The sequence below is a fragment of the Gopherus flavomarginatus genome, chromosome 1, assembly GCF_025201925.1.
Source record: "Gopherus flavomarginatus isolate rGopFla2 chromosome 1, rGopFla2.mat.asm, whole genome shotgun sequence".
Classification (NCBI taxonomy): Eukaryota; Metazoa; Chordata; order Testudines; family Testudinidae; genus Gopherus; species Gopherus flavomarginatus.
Genome location: NC_066617.1, coordinates 221,376,952 through 221,392,064, shown reverse-complemented (window position 1 = coordinate 221,392,064; position 15,113 = coordinate 221,376,952). Strand labels below are relative to the sequence as shown.

Here is a 15,113-nt window from a genome sequence, read left to right as displayed (position 1 = left end):
TGAGCTGTATAGGCAACCAATAACCAAAAATCATGCTTATGTGATGTATGTGTTATGTATTTTTACTATTCTGAGATTTGATTCCTTTGGAGAGTAAAAGAAGTAAAGTCCATTGTTATCTTACTAGTCCAAAACCAGAGTAAAGAAATTTTTGGAATCTCAAATCCACAGACTAATGCCTTGGGAAACTACCTACTGAAGTAATGAAGTGCAGCATTGTAGCAAATATATTAAGAAATGTGTAGCACTTTCATGGCTTATTGTAAATACAGTACTAGTGATGACATAATCAAGACAGCATGCATTCCATAAGTAGCCTTACTCTACATAAAATGTTGATTATGTCTTTGTAAACAATACAGCATGTCATGAGGTGAGGTAAACAACAATGCTAGTGAGACAGGGCCATTTGTATGAAAAGCTAATGAAACACCAGAGAAGCACAGCATAGGCAAGCCATAGATTTCTCTATCCAAACTGTAGAAAAACTGTTAGGGAAAATAAGGGCTTGGCTACACTGGAGAGTTGCAGCGCTGGTGAGGGGGTTACAGCGCTGCAACTCAGGATGTGGCCACACTTACAAAGCACAGCCAGCGCTGCAACTCCCTGGTTGCAGCGCTGGCTGTACACCTGGTCTGCCTCGGGTGTAGCGATTCCAGCGCTGGTGATGCAGCGCTGGTCATCAGGTGTGAACACCAACAGCGCTTTTATTGGCCTCTGGGGTATAAGGAGGTATCCCAGCATACCTTTTCAGCCACTCTGGTAATCGTTTCACATTCCACTGCCCTGGGCTCAGCTGACTCTCCCTTTAAATGCCCCGGGAATTTTAAAAATCCCCTTCCTGTTTGCTCAGCCAGGTGTGGAGTGCAATCAATCAATCAATCAATCAGCAACCATGCCTCCACGCCCCAAACGAGCCCCAGCATGGAACAGTTCCGAGCTGCAGGACCTCATCAGTGTTTGGGGTGAGGAAGCTGTGCAAGCACAGTTGCGCTCCAGCCAGAGAAATTATGATACCTATGGGCAGATATCAAAGTCCTTGCTGCTAAGGGGCCATGAACGGGACGCGTTGCAGTGCAGGGTAAAAATAAAGGAGCTGCGTAGTGCCTATTGCAAAGCCCGTGAGGGAAATCGCTGCTCAGGAGCTGCCCCCACAACCTGCCGTTTTTACAAGGAGCTGGATGCCATACTTGAGTGTGACCCCACTGCCAATCCTAGGAGCACGATGGAGAGTTCAGAGCAGGGAGAAGTGGGGGAGGGTGTAGAGGAAGCCGAGAGTCAGGCTACTGAGGTGGTGGGAGACACCCCGGAGTCCCAGGAGGCATGCAGCCAGGAGCTCTTCTCAAGCCAGGAGGAGGCTAGCCAGTCACAGCAGCTGGAAGTTGCTGGTGAAGAAGAAGCAGAGGAGCGTGTTCCCGGTAAGCAGCTTTTATGTTTTGGGAGAGGAGGGTTGGGGTTATGGCTGCCTGCATGCATGCCTAAACGTGGAATAGCCCATTGATTTGCTCTACCACGTCTCTGTAATCGGACTCGGTAATCTCTTGAAAACTTGCAGCCAGAGCGTGGGCAATGTGCTTGTGCAAGTTTATAGGGAGAGCCACCGTGGTCCTTGTCCCGGTCAGGCTAACTCGTCCGAGCCACTGTGCCGCGAGGGACGGGGGGAGCATTGCTGCACACAGGCAAGCTGCATAGGGGCCAGGGCGGAATCCACATTGCTGTAGAAGACCCTCCCTCTCTTCCCAGGTAACACGCAGCAGTGATATAACTGGCAGTAGGAAACCCTGTTGAGAATGTGGGGATACTGCTCAGTGCAGGGCGCCAGGTTCGCGGTCCCCCCCTTGCAGGTCGGCAGCTTCGCGGTCTGCCCCCCTTGCAGGTCGGCAGCTTCCCGGCCCACCCCCCCCTTTGCAGGTCGGCAGCTTCCTGGTCCGCCCTCCCCTTGCAGGTCGGCAGCTTCGCGGTCTGCCCCCCCCTCTTGCAGGTCGGCAGCTTCACGATCCCCCCCCCTTGCAGGTCACCAGCTTCCTGTCCCCTCCTGTCCCCTGTGCAGGCCCCCAGCTCCCTCCTCTACCCAGTGCAGAGAAACCCCAGTGAGCCATCAGGCAGTTCCCCTTCCCAGGTGAAGTCGGGGCAGAAACACTCACCCCATTGCTCGCCATGCCTTCGCTTCCCTGGCCTCTCTGTGCTATGTTAGGTATGTGGGAATGATGCTACAAAAAGTCTACAAACTCCTTCACTGTGTGATAATAAACAATGTAGCCTCTGTGTATTACATGTTTCTATCTATGTTTTTTTAAGTGACCTTGAATAATGCAGCCGGATCACCACCTGCCCGTCGCTTGCAGAACTTGAGGAAAAATCCGCAAAAATCAAAAGAAGAATTGATCAAAGCAGTTATGAATCAGTACGCCAGAGAAAGTAGGAAGACGCAGGAATGGAGAGAGAAAATGCATGAGTGGAGGCAAACAGAAAGCAGGAGAAAGGAATTGGCTACCAAAAAAAACCTCAAAGCAGTTGATAAGCCTCCTGGCTCGCCAAACTGACTCTTTCCAGTCTCTCATAGCCATGCAGGCAGATCTGTACTGTGGTAACCCACACCCCTCCCAAAGCTCTTTTTCTTGTTCCCCAGTATTTGCACAAAACACTCTTCTCCAGCAGCCTGTTTCTTACTACCCCCAGCTTCCCCCAACACCTGTACGATCACCTACCAGCCCTGATAACTACAATCCTTACCCTGTGCACTCCACCCCCATGACGCTGCAGCATATTAATCCTGAAGTGCAGCAGACATTGAACAGCAATCCAAACAGGACATATTCAAACCTCTGAATGTACAGTCCACCACCCTACCCCCCTGCCCTTTTATGTACTGTATTTTGAATAAAGGATTTCATGGCTTTTACAATAGTTTTTATTATTGCAGAAAGTGGTAAATACTGTACCCCAAGCGAAAAACGAGCACAGCAAAGGCACCAAACATTACTGTTGGCTCTCAGCATCAAATTGCTCCCTTAAGGCATCCTTAATCCTTGAAGCCCTTTGCTGGGCCTCTCTAGTAGCCCTGCTCTCTGGCTGTGCAAATTCAGCCTCTAGGCGTCGAACCTCGGAGGTCCATTCCTCACTGAATCTTTCACCCTTCCCTTCACAAATATTATGGAGGGTACAGCACGCGGATATAACAGCGGAGATGCTGCTTTCCCCCAAATCTAGCTTCCCATAAAGACAACACCAGCGGGCTTTCAAACGGCCAAAAGCACACTCCACAGTCATTCTGCACCGGCTCAGCCTGTAGTTGAACCGGTCCTTGCTCCTGTCAAGCTTCCCTGTGTATGGTTTCATGAGCCAAGGCATTAAGGAGTAAGCGGGGTCTCCAAGGATCACAGTGGGCATTTCGACGTCCCCTACTGTGATCTTGCAGTCTGGGAAAAAAGTCCCGACCATCAGTTTCCTGAACAGGGCACTGTTCTGAAAGATGCGTGCATCATGCACCTTTCCAGGCCATCCTGAGTAAATGTCAGTGAAACGCCCACGGTGATCCACAAGCGCTTGGAGAACCACGGAGAAATACCCCTTGCGATTAATGTACTCTGATGCCAGGTGGGGTGGTGCCAGAATAGGAATATGCGTCCCAACTATTGCCCCTCCACAGTTAGGGAAACCCATTTGTGCAAAGCCATCCACAATGTCCTGCACGTTCCCCAGAGTCACAGTTCTTCTTAGCAGGGTGCAATTAATGGCTGTGCAAACTTGCATCAGCACTATTCCAACGGTGGACTTTCCCACTCCAAACTGGTTCGCCACCGATCGGTAGCTGTCTGGAGTTGCCAGCTTCCAGATTGCAATAGCCACCCGCTTCTCCACTGGCAGGGCAGCTCTCAATCTCGTGTTCCTGCGCCGCAGGGTAGGGGTGAGCTCAGCACACAGTCCCATGAAAGTGGCTTTTCTCATCCGAAAGTTCTGCAGCCACTGCTCCTCATCCCAGGCTTGCAGGACGATGTGATCCCACCACTCAGTGCTCGTTTCCTGAGCCCAAAGACGCCGTTCCACGGTGCTGAGCACGTCTGTTACTGCCACAAGCAATTTACTGTGTTGAGCGTCAGGCGAATCAATATCATCATCTGACTCCTCACTGTCACTTTGCAGCTGAAGGAATAGCTCCACTGCCATGCGTGATGTGCTGGCAACATTCATCAGCAAGGTCCTCAGCAGCTCGGGCTCCATTTGTAATAGAAATCGCGCTGCAGACTCACAATGCTGCCAAACTGCTCGGAATGTGTAGCAAAGCACCACGGGGCATTGGAATAGGAAGTGGAAAGACCCGCACCCTTCCGTCCCCTTCCCACAAGCCACAGCGCCAAAATGGGACGAGGTGCTCTGTGGGATAGCTGCCCACAATGCACCACTCCCAACAGCGCTGCAAGTGCTGCAAATGTGGCCACACTGCAGCGTTGGTAGCTGTCAGTGTGGCCACACTGCAGCGCTGGCCCTACACAGCTGTACGAACACAGTTGTAACTACCAGCGCTGCAGAACTGTAAGTATAGCCATGGCCTAACTCAATTAAGCCTCTTAAAGTTAATGTCTGAAAGCATTAAGTTCTAAGCAGTAAACATAATTTTAGACACTTTTTCTTTCCATTTTGCATTTTATGATCTACTCCACTGCAACAGAACATAAAGTCTGCAATTATATCTTAACAACTTACACAATTGCATTTTGATGTATCTATATATAACATATATGCAAATTAGGTTCTGATTTGAATATTAACCTTTTCTTAATTAACTTATTCCTATAAAAATATCAAGCTATTTATTTAGGGCTAGAAGTGTCTGCTAAAGACAGATTTCTAATTCTGAACCTGTTAGCTTGATCAACATGTTCATTGTTACCATGGTTATGTGTGGGCATTTAACTAACTTCTCAGCAAGATCTTTCAAATGCCAATGTCTGAAGGCATTGTGAGTTTGCATTGAGGACACAGCAATGTCACTATCTTGTAGAACAATTTAATGGTTGTTATTTACCCTACCAGAGGGATATATAATTAACATGAGAAAAATCAGACTGGAACTTGAAAAATTACAGCTGATGTCAAGCACTGTGAGATTTATGTCTTGGAAAGATTCCACTTATTCATAATGAGAAAATCCTTTGGTGACATTTCTGTTCACTTTACTTATCGAGAAATCTTAATGTGTTGGAACTCCTTCTATGTACAATTCTCTTAATTTCAACTTTGCTTCAGTATGTCTCCCAGCAATCATTCTTTAGTCGGATGTACTCACTACTATGCATTTAAAAAGATTATTATTTTAACATTTGTGGACAGCAGATGCTCAGTTAGTGTAAAATCAAAGGTGGAGAAATTAAATAAATTTTAGTTACTACTTGACTGTCACTGATTCTACCCTAGTCAACTGTAGTTCTTGACTTTAATTTATTCCTTCCTTTCTTTCTTCTGAACACATGCACTACAATTTAATGAATGAAAATCAATTTTAGTTGAGAGGTTTGTCACAATTAAGATGTTTCTGCAATATTTTAAGATTGAATTACAAAAGGTTAAGTCCACAGTCTACAAAAACATTGTGTTGCTGCATATTGTATTTTGAATTAGGTTAAGGGTCTACTCCTTTACACAGTGCCCTCTGTGATCACAGTCTTCAACAAGACACACACATGTTCCACTTATTACCGAGAGGTAATTCTGTTTCCATGCCACTTCAGTCTTATGTCTCTCTTGAGAAAAGAGATGGAGAAATATATTGGGCTGAAGCACATGTTTAAATTTAGCGATTTAGGCTGCTGCCCACAAAGAGCTGGGGTAAGAGATTTAAAACTCCAGGGTATGTATTATTTGAACTACATTATTCCAGCTGCACAAACGAAAGGCAAGGCAAAATATACAATGCTGATGTCTGGAGCGGGGCCTGAAACCCAGAGACTGAACATATATATGGAGAAGTGAGACTCAGTCTAAATCCAAATTAGGAGTATTGCAAAATTGAAAATCTTTATTACATAAAAACAAACAAACAAAATCACACCAAAACCCCTATATAAAAAAAAATTATTTAGGTTGAAAATTCAAGCATTCAAAAGTTAGGGAATATCTGTGAAACATTATTTTTTTCTCCCTCGTGAATTGCATCCTAGGCACTAAATGAGTCAGGAGTCCTATGGAAAAAAAGAATGTGGTCATTTAATTAAAATGGGATAGTAATGCATACACAGAAGGGGGCAGAACTAAGGTTGCACAAGCAGCTGCAAAGCTGGTATTTCCTAACTTTTGAGTGCTTGATTTTGAAACCTATATAATGTTGAAATGTAATTACCAGCATTGTTTTAAAATGAAAAATATAAAGGTAAAACATTATGTATAACTGTAACAATCCCCCTGTCATCATCATCAGGGTTTGAAGGGTGTAGCTCTGAAGCACAGCTATCTCCTTCTTCCCAGGATCTGGGGGGAGGTTCTGCAGTATATGGTACCCCAAGAGGCAAGGCATGTACCTCTGAGGTTCTGGGCCAGATCCAACAGCGGGTTCTCAGCCCACCAAGCACTGCTGCTTTGTGATTTGGTGACTGCATAGGCCAGGCTCTTTGGAATGTTCACGTACAGTTATTATTATGGAAGGCTGCCAAAACTTTTCTGAGCAACACAAGTGGGAGAAGGGATATGGTGATTTCTAACAGTATATACCTCAGTCAAACTTGAATGGAATTTCATGGGACAAGTGAAAGCCGTGCCTTTAGACCCAAGGTATTATTCCTGCTTAATATCAATGGCCTGCTGCAAAGGAGAGGTTAAGGCTTCTCGAACAGGTCTCAAGGATAATTTATAGCCAAAAGTGTTAGGCCACCCAAATATAGAGGGCTCTACTAGCTGTCTGTATAACAATAGGTCTAATGATAAACCTAGAGCCAAACTTAGATTTTTATTAAATTTTGGATTCAAATCTGAATTGTATAACTTGAGCCTATCATTGTTTGTATTTATCCCAGGTTCCCTTTCTCCTTTTACTCTAGCTTTGGTATAGATCTCGTTTTGTTCCTCTTGTCCCACACAATTATCAACATCTGATTCCACTGCTCCCTGTGTCCTCTTTGGCTTGGCTCCCCTGCTCACGATTTCAGATACTGTCCTGACCTATGTTCCTTCACACTCCCTATGCTTTTCCTAATGCTCTTGCCTTATTCCTTTCTTACTCTTGTCTCATCATCAGATGTATCCTTTCCGTCAGGCTGCCCACTCTTATGGAACAAGATCCCTGTTCTCATCTGCCCAGTGCTCCCCAACAGCCCCCTCTGCCCCTCCTGCAAATCTCTTCTCCCTATTCATTATTACTAACCCCTCAGTCATCACTAAAATCTATTGTCCTTTCCTTTCAGGATAACAAGATCTAGCCACACTACACTGACACAGAATGTGCAAAACTGTACAGTAGCCTTTTTAGCTACTGCGCTGTCATTGACCCCATAGCACTCCTCATTCCGCATGGTCCTTTTAGAAATTTTAATGTATGTGAAATACTGTCCTTTCCCATCTGGCCAGGAGTCTGCATAAAATGTTGTTGATGTGAACCCCTTGGATTTTGGGGGGGAAATGGTTTCTGACATAAGCCCTGAGTTCTTCCTTATGTGTTTTGAAAGGAAGGAGCAAGGCATGTCTGTACGGTCTCTTAAAATCTGCATAAGCATGACAAGAAAACGTACAGCTTTTCCCTGCTGGAAGGCTGGCACTGACACAATTTTTTTTTATTCCTTTTATCTAGATTGTTGCTGCCTCTGTGGGCAAATGTCCATATAATCTCTACCCCTTCTGTTGCTTTCAGCTTGTTACTCACTGGCCATCTTTAAAAGCACAAGAGAAGGGAAGGGGGATAGATACCATATCAAAAGGCACTGCCCCTTCAAATCCTCTGGGCAGCTATTGGAACACGGTCTTCTGGAAGTGAACCTGAGAGAAGGTTACTATGCCTCATAGTATCTATCCCTTCCTTTCCTGTGTGTTTTTAATGATGGCCGTGAGAACATTTGCAGTTTTCAGCCAGACCAAGAACTACAGAATATGCATGGAACAAGGTTCTACACTTTGTAACCTAAAGTACAGTAACACTGCCAATATACATCCAGATACATAAAAATGCAGTGTTTATTTAAAGGCAGTGGGTGATCTGCTCCTTTCAAACTGTGGCTTTTCATTTTGGAAAACTGTTGTATATAATTGCTTCCAATCAGTGCCCTCATGAATAGAAATGAAACAAATAAACACATGCCATGTGAATGTATAATTGGTCAGCTTCTGCTTTAAAACCTATATTAGGAATAAAGTCTTATTTGATTGAATGCAGAAATCAAGTCTGCTTGTAAACTGATTGTTTTATTTAAAGCTTTGCTCTTGTGGCTCTGTGGCTTTTCTTTTCTTTTCTTTTCACCCAAATAAAGGACTACTTGATTAAAGGAGACACTTGTAATACCTACTTGGGTATTTGTGTGATCTACAATATTTCTGGAGGAGCTGAATGAAAGTATGCTGCCCCAAACATGCAAGTGTGAGTTATCCTTTCCAAAGCGGCCTAGCCTTCCTTCATTATATCTTTTTCAAACTTTCAAAGTTTTTCTCTTCAAGCTCTTATTAGCTCTAATATTTTCTTCTATCAGAGGAAGAGTGTTCTTTTCTCCTTCCCAGTTGCCATTGAGACTTACTGACCAGGAATGATATAGGAGCCAAATAGTTCACAGACTTCCTGTGAGCTTGAACATCTGGCTTGCTAGAGTGGATAAAGTATATAATGATCTTACCCTCCAGTGTCTTGAGACATGGAAGAGGGTATCAGCGGTACTGCTAAGTTACTGGAGGAGCAACTAATCTAAATAAACAAAGGGTATAAGATTGTCATTTAAGTCTGCCTCCACATGAACTTGTTGCTTACCAATGCATCCAAACCTGCAATTGTTTCTGATTGCATTTTTCAAAGATTCTGTGTGAGACCTGTTGCTATTGCTTCATTGTTGGTGTCAAATCGTGTTAGTTCATCCCAAACAAATGGAAATCAATCTTCTTAGCTGCTTTACCTCTGCATTCTAGATACACTATTCAAACTGAAAGAGAAATTTTCTTTACCGTTCTGCTGTACTCATCACAATCTACATTATTCTCAGCAAAATTATTTGGATTACAAATTTAATTTAGGTGTTTCATATTAATTCAGTCTCTTTAAAGGGTTCACTGGTTTTTAAAATTCCTCAGTGAGGCTTTTATTTCAATTTTCAATTTTTATACTTCATGTTGAGATGCATATCTTGGTGTGCCTGTTTCAATGTAGCTCTTTGCAGTGATCAGTGTGAGCAGGAAGCAACTGTGAATAGTGAAGTGTCAGTATGGAGTGAATCCGGGACTTCTGAAGCCAATGAGTTTTTGGGATAGTAAAATAAGTGGTGTCTGTCACTACTGGTATTAGAATAGGATATTATTCTGACTATTCTTGGCAATTTATTTCCCAGTTAGAAGGACATTCATTTTATTACTATTTAATAAGGTGACACTTTTATATAGGTAACAGCTATAAATGCATCAGTAATGATTGCTAAAATAAAGCAATTAGAAAAAATTTACTGCTATCTAAATGATTTTAAAATAATTGATAAATGTCATAGCAACTTAAAAAAACCTTATTAATTGGAGCTCAAGGTGTCTCAACAGATAAATTCACACTCTGTTGCATGTTATACTGCTTACATATAAAAATATGAATATATATATATAAAAGTTATAGAATTTAGTTTGAGTATCTATCAATAACTTAAAGGTAAAACACACTCAATACTAGGATGTTGTAATTATCCTAAAACCAAGCATTGCAAACTACAGAAGTTTAGAGTTCAGGTTAAATTTAAAAGAAATTAAGAATGTTAGGGTATGGGAATGCACAACTAGGCCACATAAGCAGCCTTAACTCTGCCCTATAGTGATTACATGGGTGGGGAACAATGAAAATAGGTCTTTAAAAATTAGTTTAATGCAATCTAGAACTACTCATCTAGTAATAAATATATGGTTATTGTATATTGCCTACAGGTTAGAGCTATACCAGCTGAGGATCTGCTGTAATATTTATGTATACATACATAAAACTATGGCAGATCCTTGGCTGGTATAACTTCTTTGTATTTATCAGAGCTATGCTAAAACTTCTATGATGCTAAAGTCTGACCTATAATTTAAAACATACATATTGTATATACAATATAAGTATAATCTGAAATCCTTCAAGAACTTTTGCACAAGTAGCTTTATGGGCATGTGCTGTCCCAATGTACTTGAGTAATTTTATGGAGGTGAGTAATTTTAATCATGTGTATAGGGTAGGTTTGGGGCGACATATTCCATATATTTTACAAACGAAAAATATATGGTTCAAAGATCAATATACATACAGACATGAGTTCAAAATCCATTAAGATTCAGAATCATAGCAGAGATGAACAGGAGCACTTGTGGAACCTTAGAGACTAATAAATTTAGGTGGACTTGTGGACACATCTATTCAAGTGACATCATCATAGGACCTAATCACATCAGCCACACCATCAGGGGCTCGTTCACCTGCACATCTACCGATGTGATATATGCCATCATGTGCCAGAAATGTCTGTCTGCCATATACATTGGCCAAACTGGACAGTCTCTACGCAAAAAAATAAATGGACACAAACCTGACATCAGGAATCATAACATTCAAAAACCAATAGAGAGAACACTTCAGCCTCTCTGGTCACTCAGTAACAGACTTAAAAGCAGTGCTTCTCTATCCTGGGACATTTCCCAAAACCTGGGAATTTTTGAGTAAAATGTTTTGAATGAAAATTCCCAATTTCCCAAGTTGAAACGTTTTACTCACAAATTCCCAGGTTTTGGGAAATGTCCCAGGATATAGAAGCACTGTAAAAAAACCAACAACTTTATCTGGGAATTTTTCACCAGATTTGAGAAATTTTTAGCACTAGGTTGGGAAAAGTTGGCATCACGATATAGAAGCACTGTTTAAAGGCTGCAATTTTGCAACAGAAAATCTTCAGAAACAGACTCCAAGGAGAAACTGCTGAACCTGAATTAATATATAAACTAGATACCATTAACTTTGGCTTGAATGGAGATTGGGAGTGGCTGGGTCACTACACCAATTGAATCTATTTCCCCATATTGAGTATCCTCACACCTTTTTGTCAACTGCCTGAAATGGACCATCTTGATTATCACTACAAAAGTGTTTTTCTCTTGCTGATAATAGCTCATCTTAATTAATTAACCTCTTAGAGTTGGTATGGCAACTTCCACCTTTTCATGTTCTCTGTATATGTGTGTGTGTGTATACATATATATTTTACTATATGTTCCATTCTATGCATCTGATTAAGTGAGCTGTAGCCCATGAAAACTTATGCTCAAATAAATTTGTTAGTTTCTAAGGTGCCACAAGTACTCCTGTTCTTTTTGTGGATACAGACTAACATGGCTGCTACTCTGAAACATAGCGGAGAAGGTGAGCTTTTTAGTTACAAAGAGATCCTTTAGAATTCAGTTCATAGGTCATAGTCTGATCTCCAAATATCATATTCAGGGCGAACTGGTGTAACCCACATGCCTTCTGGTTGTGGTGCTGTGTCCTATCTAGTGGCATTGAGACCACTTAGAATTAAATGACCTCATGCACTAAGGTCCTGAGGTTTCCCGGTTCAATCCTGCCCATGGACAACCGGGGTTGTCAGTATTACAAGTGGGGACTTGTCCAGGATTTCAACTGGGAAAAGTCTGAAGCTCAGGACGCACTTCCTCAGCTAGTGGAAGTATGTAACCCACACACCTTCTGGGTGTGACGTTCAGTCCCATCTAGTAGTACCAAGACCACTTAGAGTTAAATGAGTCTGCTACACAGTCTTAGCTAAGAGCCAGTTAGCTTTTAGCTCAGAGATCCCCAGTTTGATCTGGTCCACCGATTACCAGGGTATGTCAGCATTACATCAGCATAACTGGGACCTCCATCTTGCAACTCAAACTTCTCCAATGAAGTTTAAGCAGATCTGAGATGACAGAATCAGGACTCAAGGGTCTTTTTATACAGTTTCTAGCATCCACTTGACCGCACAGTCCTGGTTAAACAATAGGCTTTTGATGTAACCTTTTTGCTTTCTAAACACCAGCAAATTAACATAGGGCAATTTATCCACTAGGCAGTCTATTACAAACTTCAAAGAGACATATAGACAATGACATTATTTTACCCAAGATTTATCCAAATGTTAATATTTCCTTTAGATCTCTGAATCAATAGTTATAGTGACAGACAGGAAGTGTCTGTTTATGAGTAGCATCTAAGATACCCACAATTAGTATTATTTCTAACAATATAGGTTTGCATTTCAAAGTTCTAGCCTATTCAACATGAATGGCCCTAATTATCGTTCACATACCTCTCTAACATGACTTTAAAGGGGGGCTTTGGGTCATTCAGCCTGCAAGCTCTTTAACCCTTTCTAGCCATGTGTCACAGAGGGGCATATAGTTCTTTATATTTCAGGACATCAATTCATTCCCTATCCTTCACCAACCCTTCTCACAGGGGGGTACCCAGCATCTATTTATCTCTGCACATCCAGGAACTAAGGTCTGAGTAGTCCACATGGGGCACACAAGCCAAGAGATACAATTGCCCAAAGTAAGTACATTTAGAATAAAGGAACCACTGTTACTATATGGAATGTCTTGACTTCTTAGATATAATACTCGCACCATATTAATGGCTTCTGTAATTGCCTAGCCAGGGATAATATATATCTAATGTATTCATTCAATGCAGAAGGTTAGATTAATATTAATATTAATATTAAAATTAAAATCAGGCAAAAACTTTTTAAAACAGGAGTTAGATTTTGTTGTTGTTAGTGCCGTAGCTCTCTCCCTTTTTTTCACACACAAAAATTTAATTACAAAAATCAACTTAAGAAAAAAAATATTGGAAAGTCTGCCAGTGATACAGTGTATATGTGCAGTCAGTTCTTTGCTGCCAGGTTAACCTTGATCATTTATTATCACCAACTTTACTTAGCCACCTATGCTTGACCTTGTCCCTTCAGACACACAAATATTCCCATACTTCAATATAGGAGTAACTTACTTATACAATTTTTTTTTAAGAAAAGCACAACATTTAATTTTCAGATATTTTCATAATAACTCTGTAATAAATAATACATTGCTGAATGCAGGAAATACTTTATATAGCTTAGAAATCACATGCTAAGGTGCAAAGTAGACTTACATCTGGCCTAAATGGCTACTGGTTGGGACTGGTTTAGGGCTGCCCCATTCGGTCAGATTTACAAGTAGAGCACTGATTGTTTTGGTTTGGTGGCTGAACTTGGTGGGGGAAAAGGGAGTTGTTTTGAACAAAAATTGATTTTTTTCTCAGTTTCTTTCACTGAAACGAAAGCTGGGGAGAGGATGCTCTTTAAGAACTGGAGAACGGGGCACATTAAGAGCAAACAAAACATTTTAAATGGAGATTCGAATTGACATTTTGGGAATGAAATGTTGATTTTAAGCAATTTTTTCCAAATCTACGTTCTGTTTTGAAAATGTAAGTTCAAGGGGAAAATGTTGAAACAATTCATTTTGACATTTGTTAGATGAACCATTTCAATATTTTGAATGTTTTGTTTTCTAGGGGGATGTATTGGCCACAATTATTTTCTCAATTCAAACCAAATTCACAAATAGTTTCAATGCCCTAAAAAATTCATTTTTGATGAATTTACTATTTGCCAATTTCTTTGCCTGGCTCTGTTTATAATTTGTGTTGGTATAACTGCTCTTGCACAGCTGAGGATCTGACTCTCTGGCTCTGATCCGACAAACACTAAAGCACATGATTCAATTGAGTTCATTGGGACTATGCACTGATGTGAAAGTTTGCAGGGTAAGAGTCTATAACCCTGAACAATAGCTGACTAGAATCAATGGGAGTCTATCCATTGGCCTTAATTAGCTTTAGATCAGGGCCTACAATGAGTACATTTAAATGTAAAAGAAAATATTTTCACTTGTTCTATATCTTAAATAACAGTAACAATAGACAACTAATTTCCTCCTTTTGAGACTCCAAGACTCTCTAAAAATGACAAAAAGAATACTTTAAATTACACCTTAATATCCATGTCTTTTAAAAAAATATGTTTAATAAACATCATCACCCATGTGATAACAGTGTTCATGGGAAGAAAAAAATAAAAATTCATCTCTGAAGCATGAAGATCTGAGACAGCTCCTCACCTGAGGCTATTTAAAGTGTTAAAGTGATCAATAAGAAAGAAAAACAACATAAGTATTCCCAACTGATAAGAGAGATTCTCCTTAAGTGACATAAAGTGAGTTGTGTTCTCTCAGCCCTGCCAGACCCAGAATTAGTAGTGGCAATAGGATTCAAACAGCCCCAAAATTATCATTTGCAGATATTTATTTTGTTCTTGCTTACTGTATGTACTATCTACTATTTTATAATTATTCATATTTATTATTTCAATTGCAGTAGTGCCTATGAGTGCTACATTGTACAAACAGAAAAAAAAGACACTGTCCCTGCTACAGATCTTACAAAATAAATCTGTTTATAATATCGGAAAAATTCACCTTCATTATAGTTGCATCATTGGCAAACGGTCTAAATGAGGTTGTAAATTGGGAGGGAAGATTATGCAGACATAGGGCAAGGGCAGGGAGGGAACCCTTCATTCACCATATTCACTATGGGATGAATTTGTCTCTGCGATTCTCTATTCTCTATTCATCTGCAGAGATCTATAAGCACTGCCAGGGAAGTAGCACGAAGATAGAGCTAGAGGGAACTGCCATTGTTAGATTCTATTGTTTAGCTTCTATGTGCTGTGTTCTAGCACAATCAATTTCCAAGAGAAAATGAAAATAGATTTTTTTCCCCTTTATGTAAGCTAAATAACTCTTAATTACACAGTACATACAAAGTCACACCAATGTGATTGCTTTCTAACATGGCTCCAGTGTTCCATGATGCATTTGGGGTTTCTCTGCTGCCA

At 41.1% G+C, this 15,113-nt stretch overlaps 1 protein-coding gene across 3 annotated transcripts in view; it reads left to right on the top strand.

The window, feature by feature from the left end:
- The window catches only part of IL1RAPL1 (interleukin 1 receptor accessory protein like 1), a 1,154,051-nt gene that overhangs the window by 839,822 nt on the left and 299,116 nt on the right, over window positions 1-15,113 (top strand). The window lies entirely within an intron of this gene.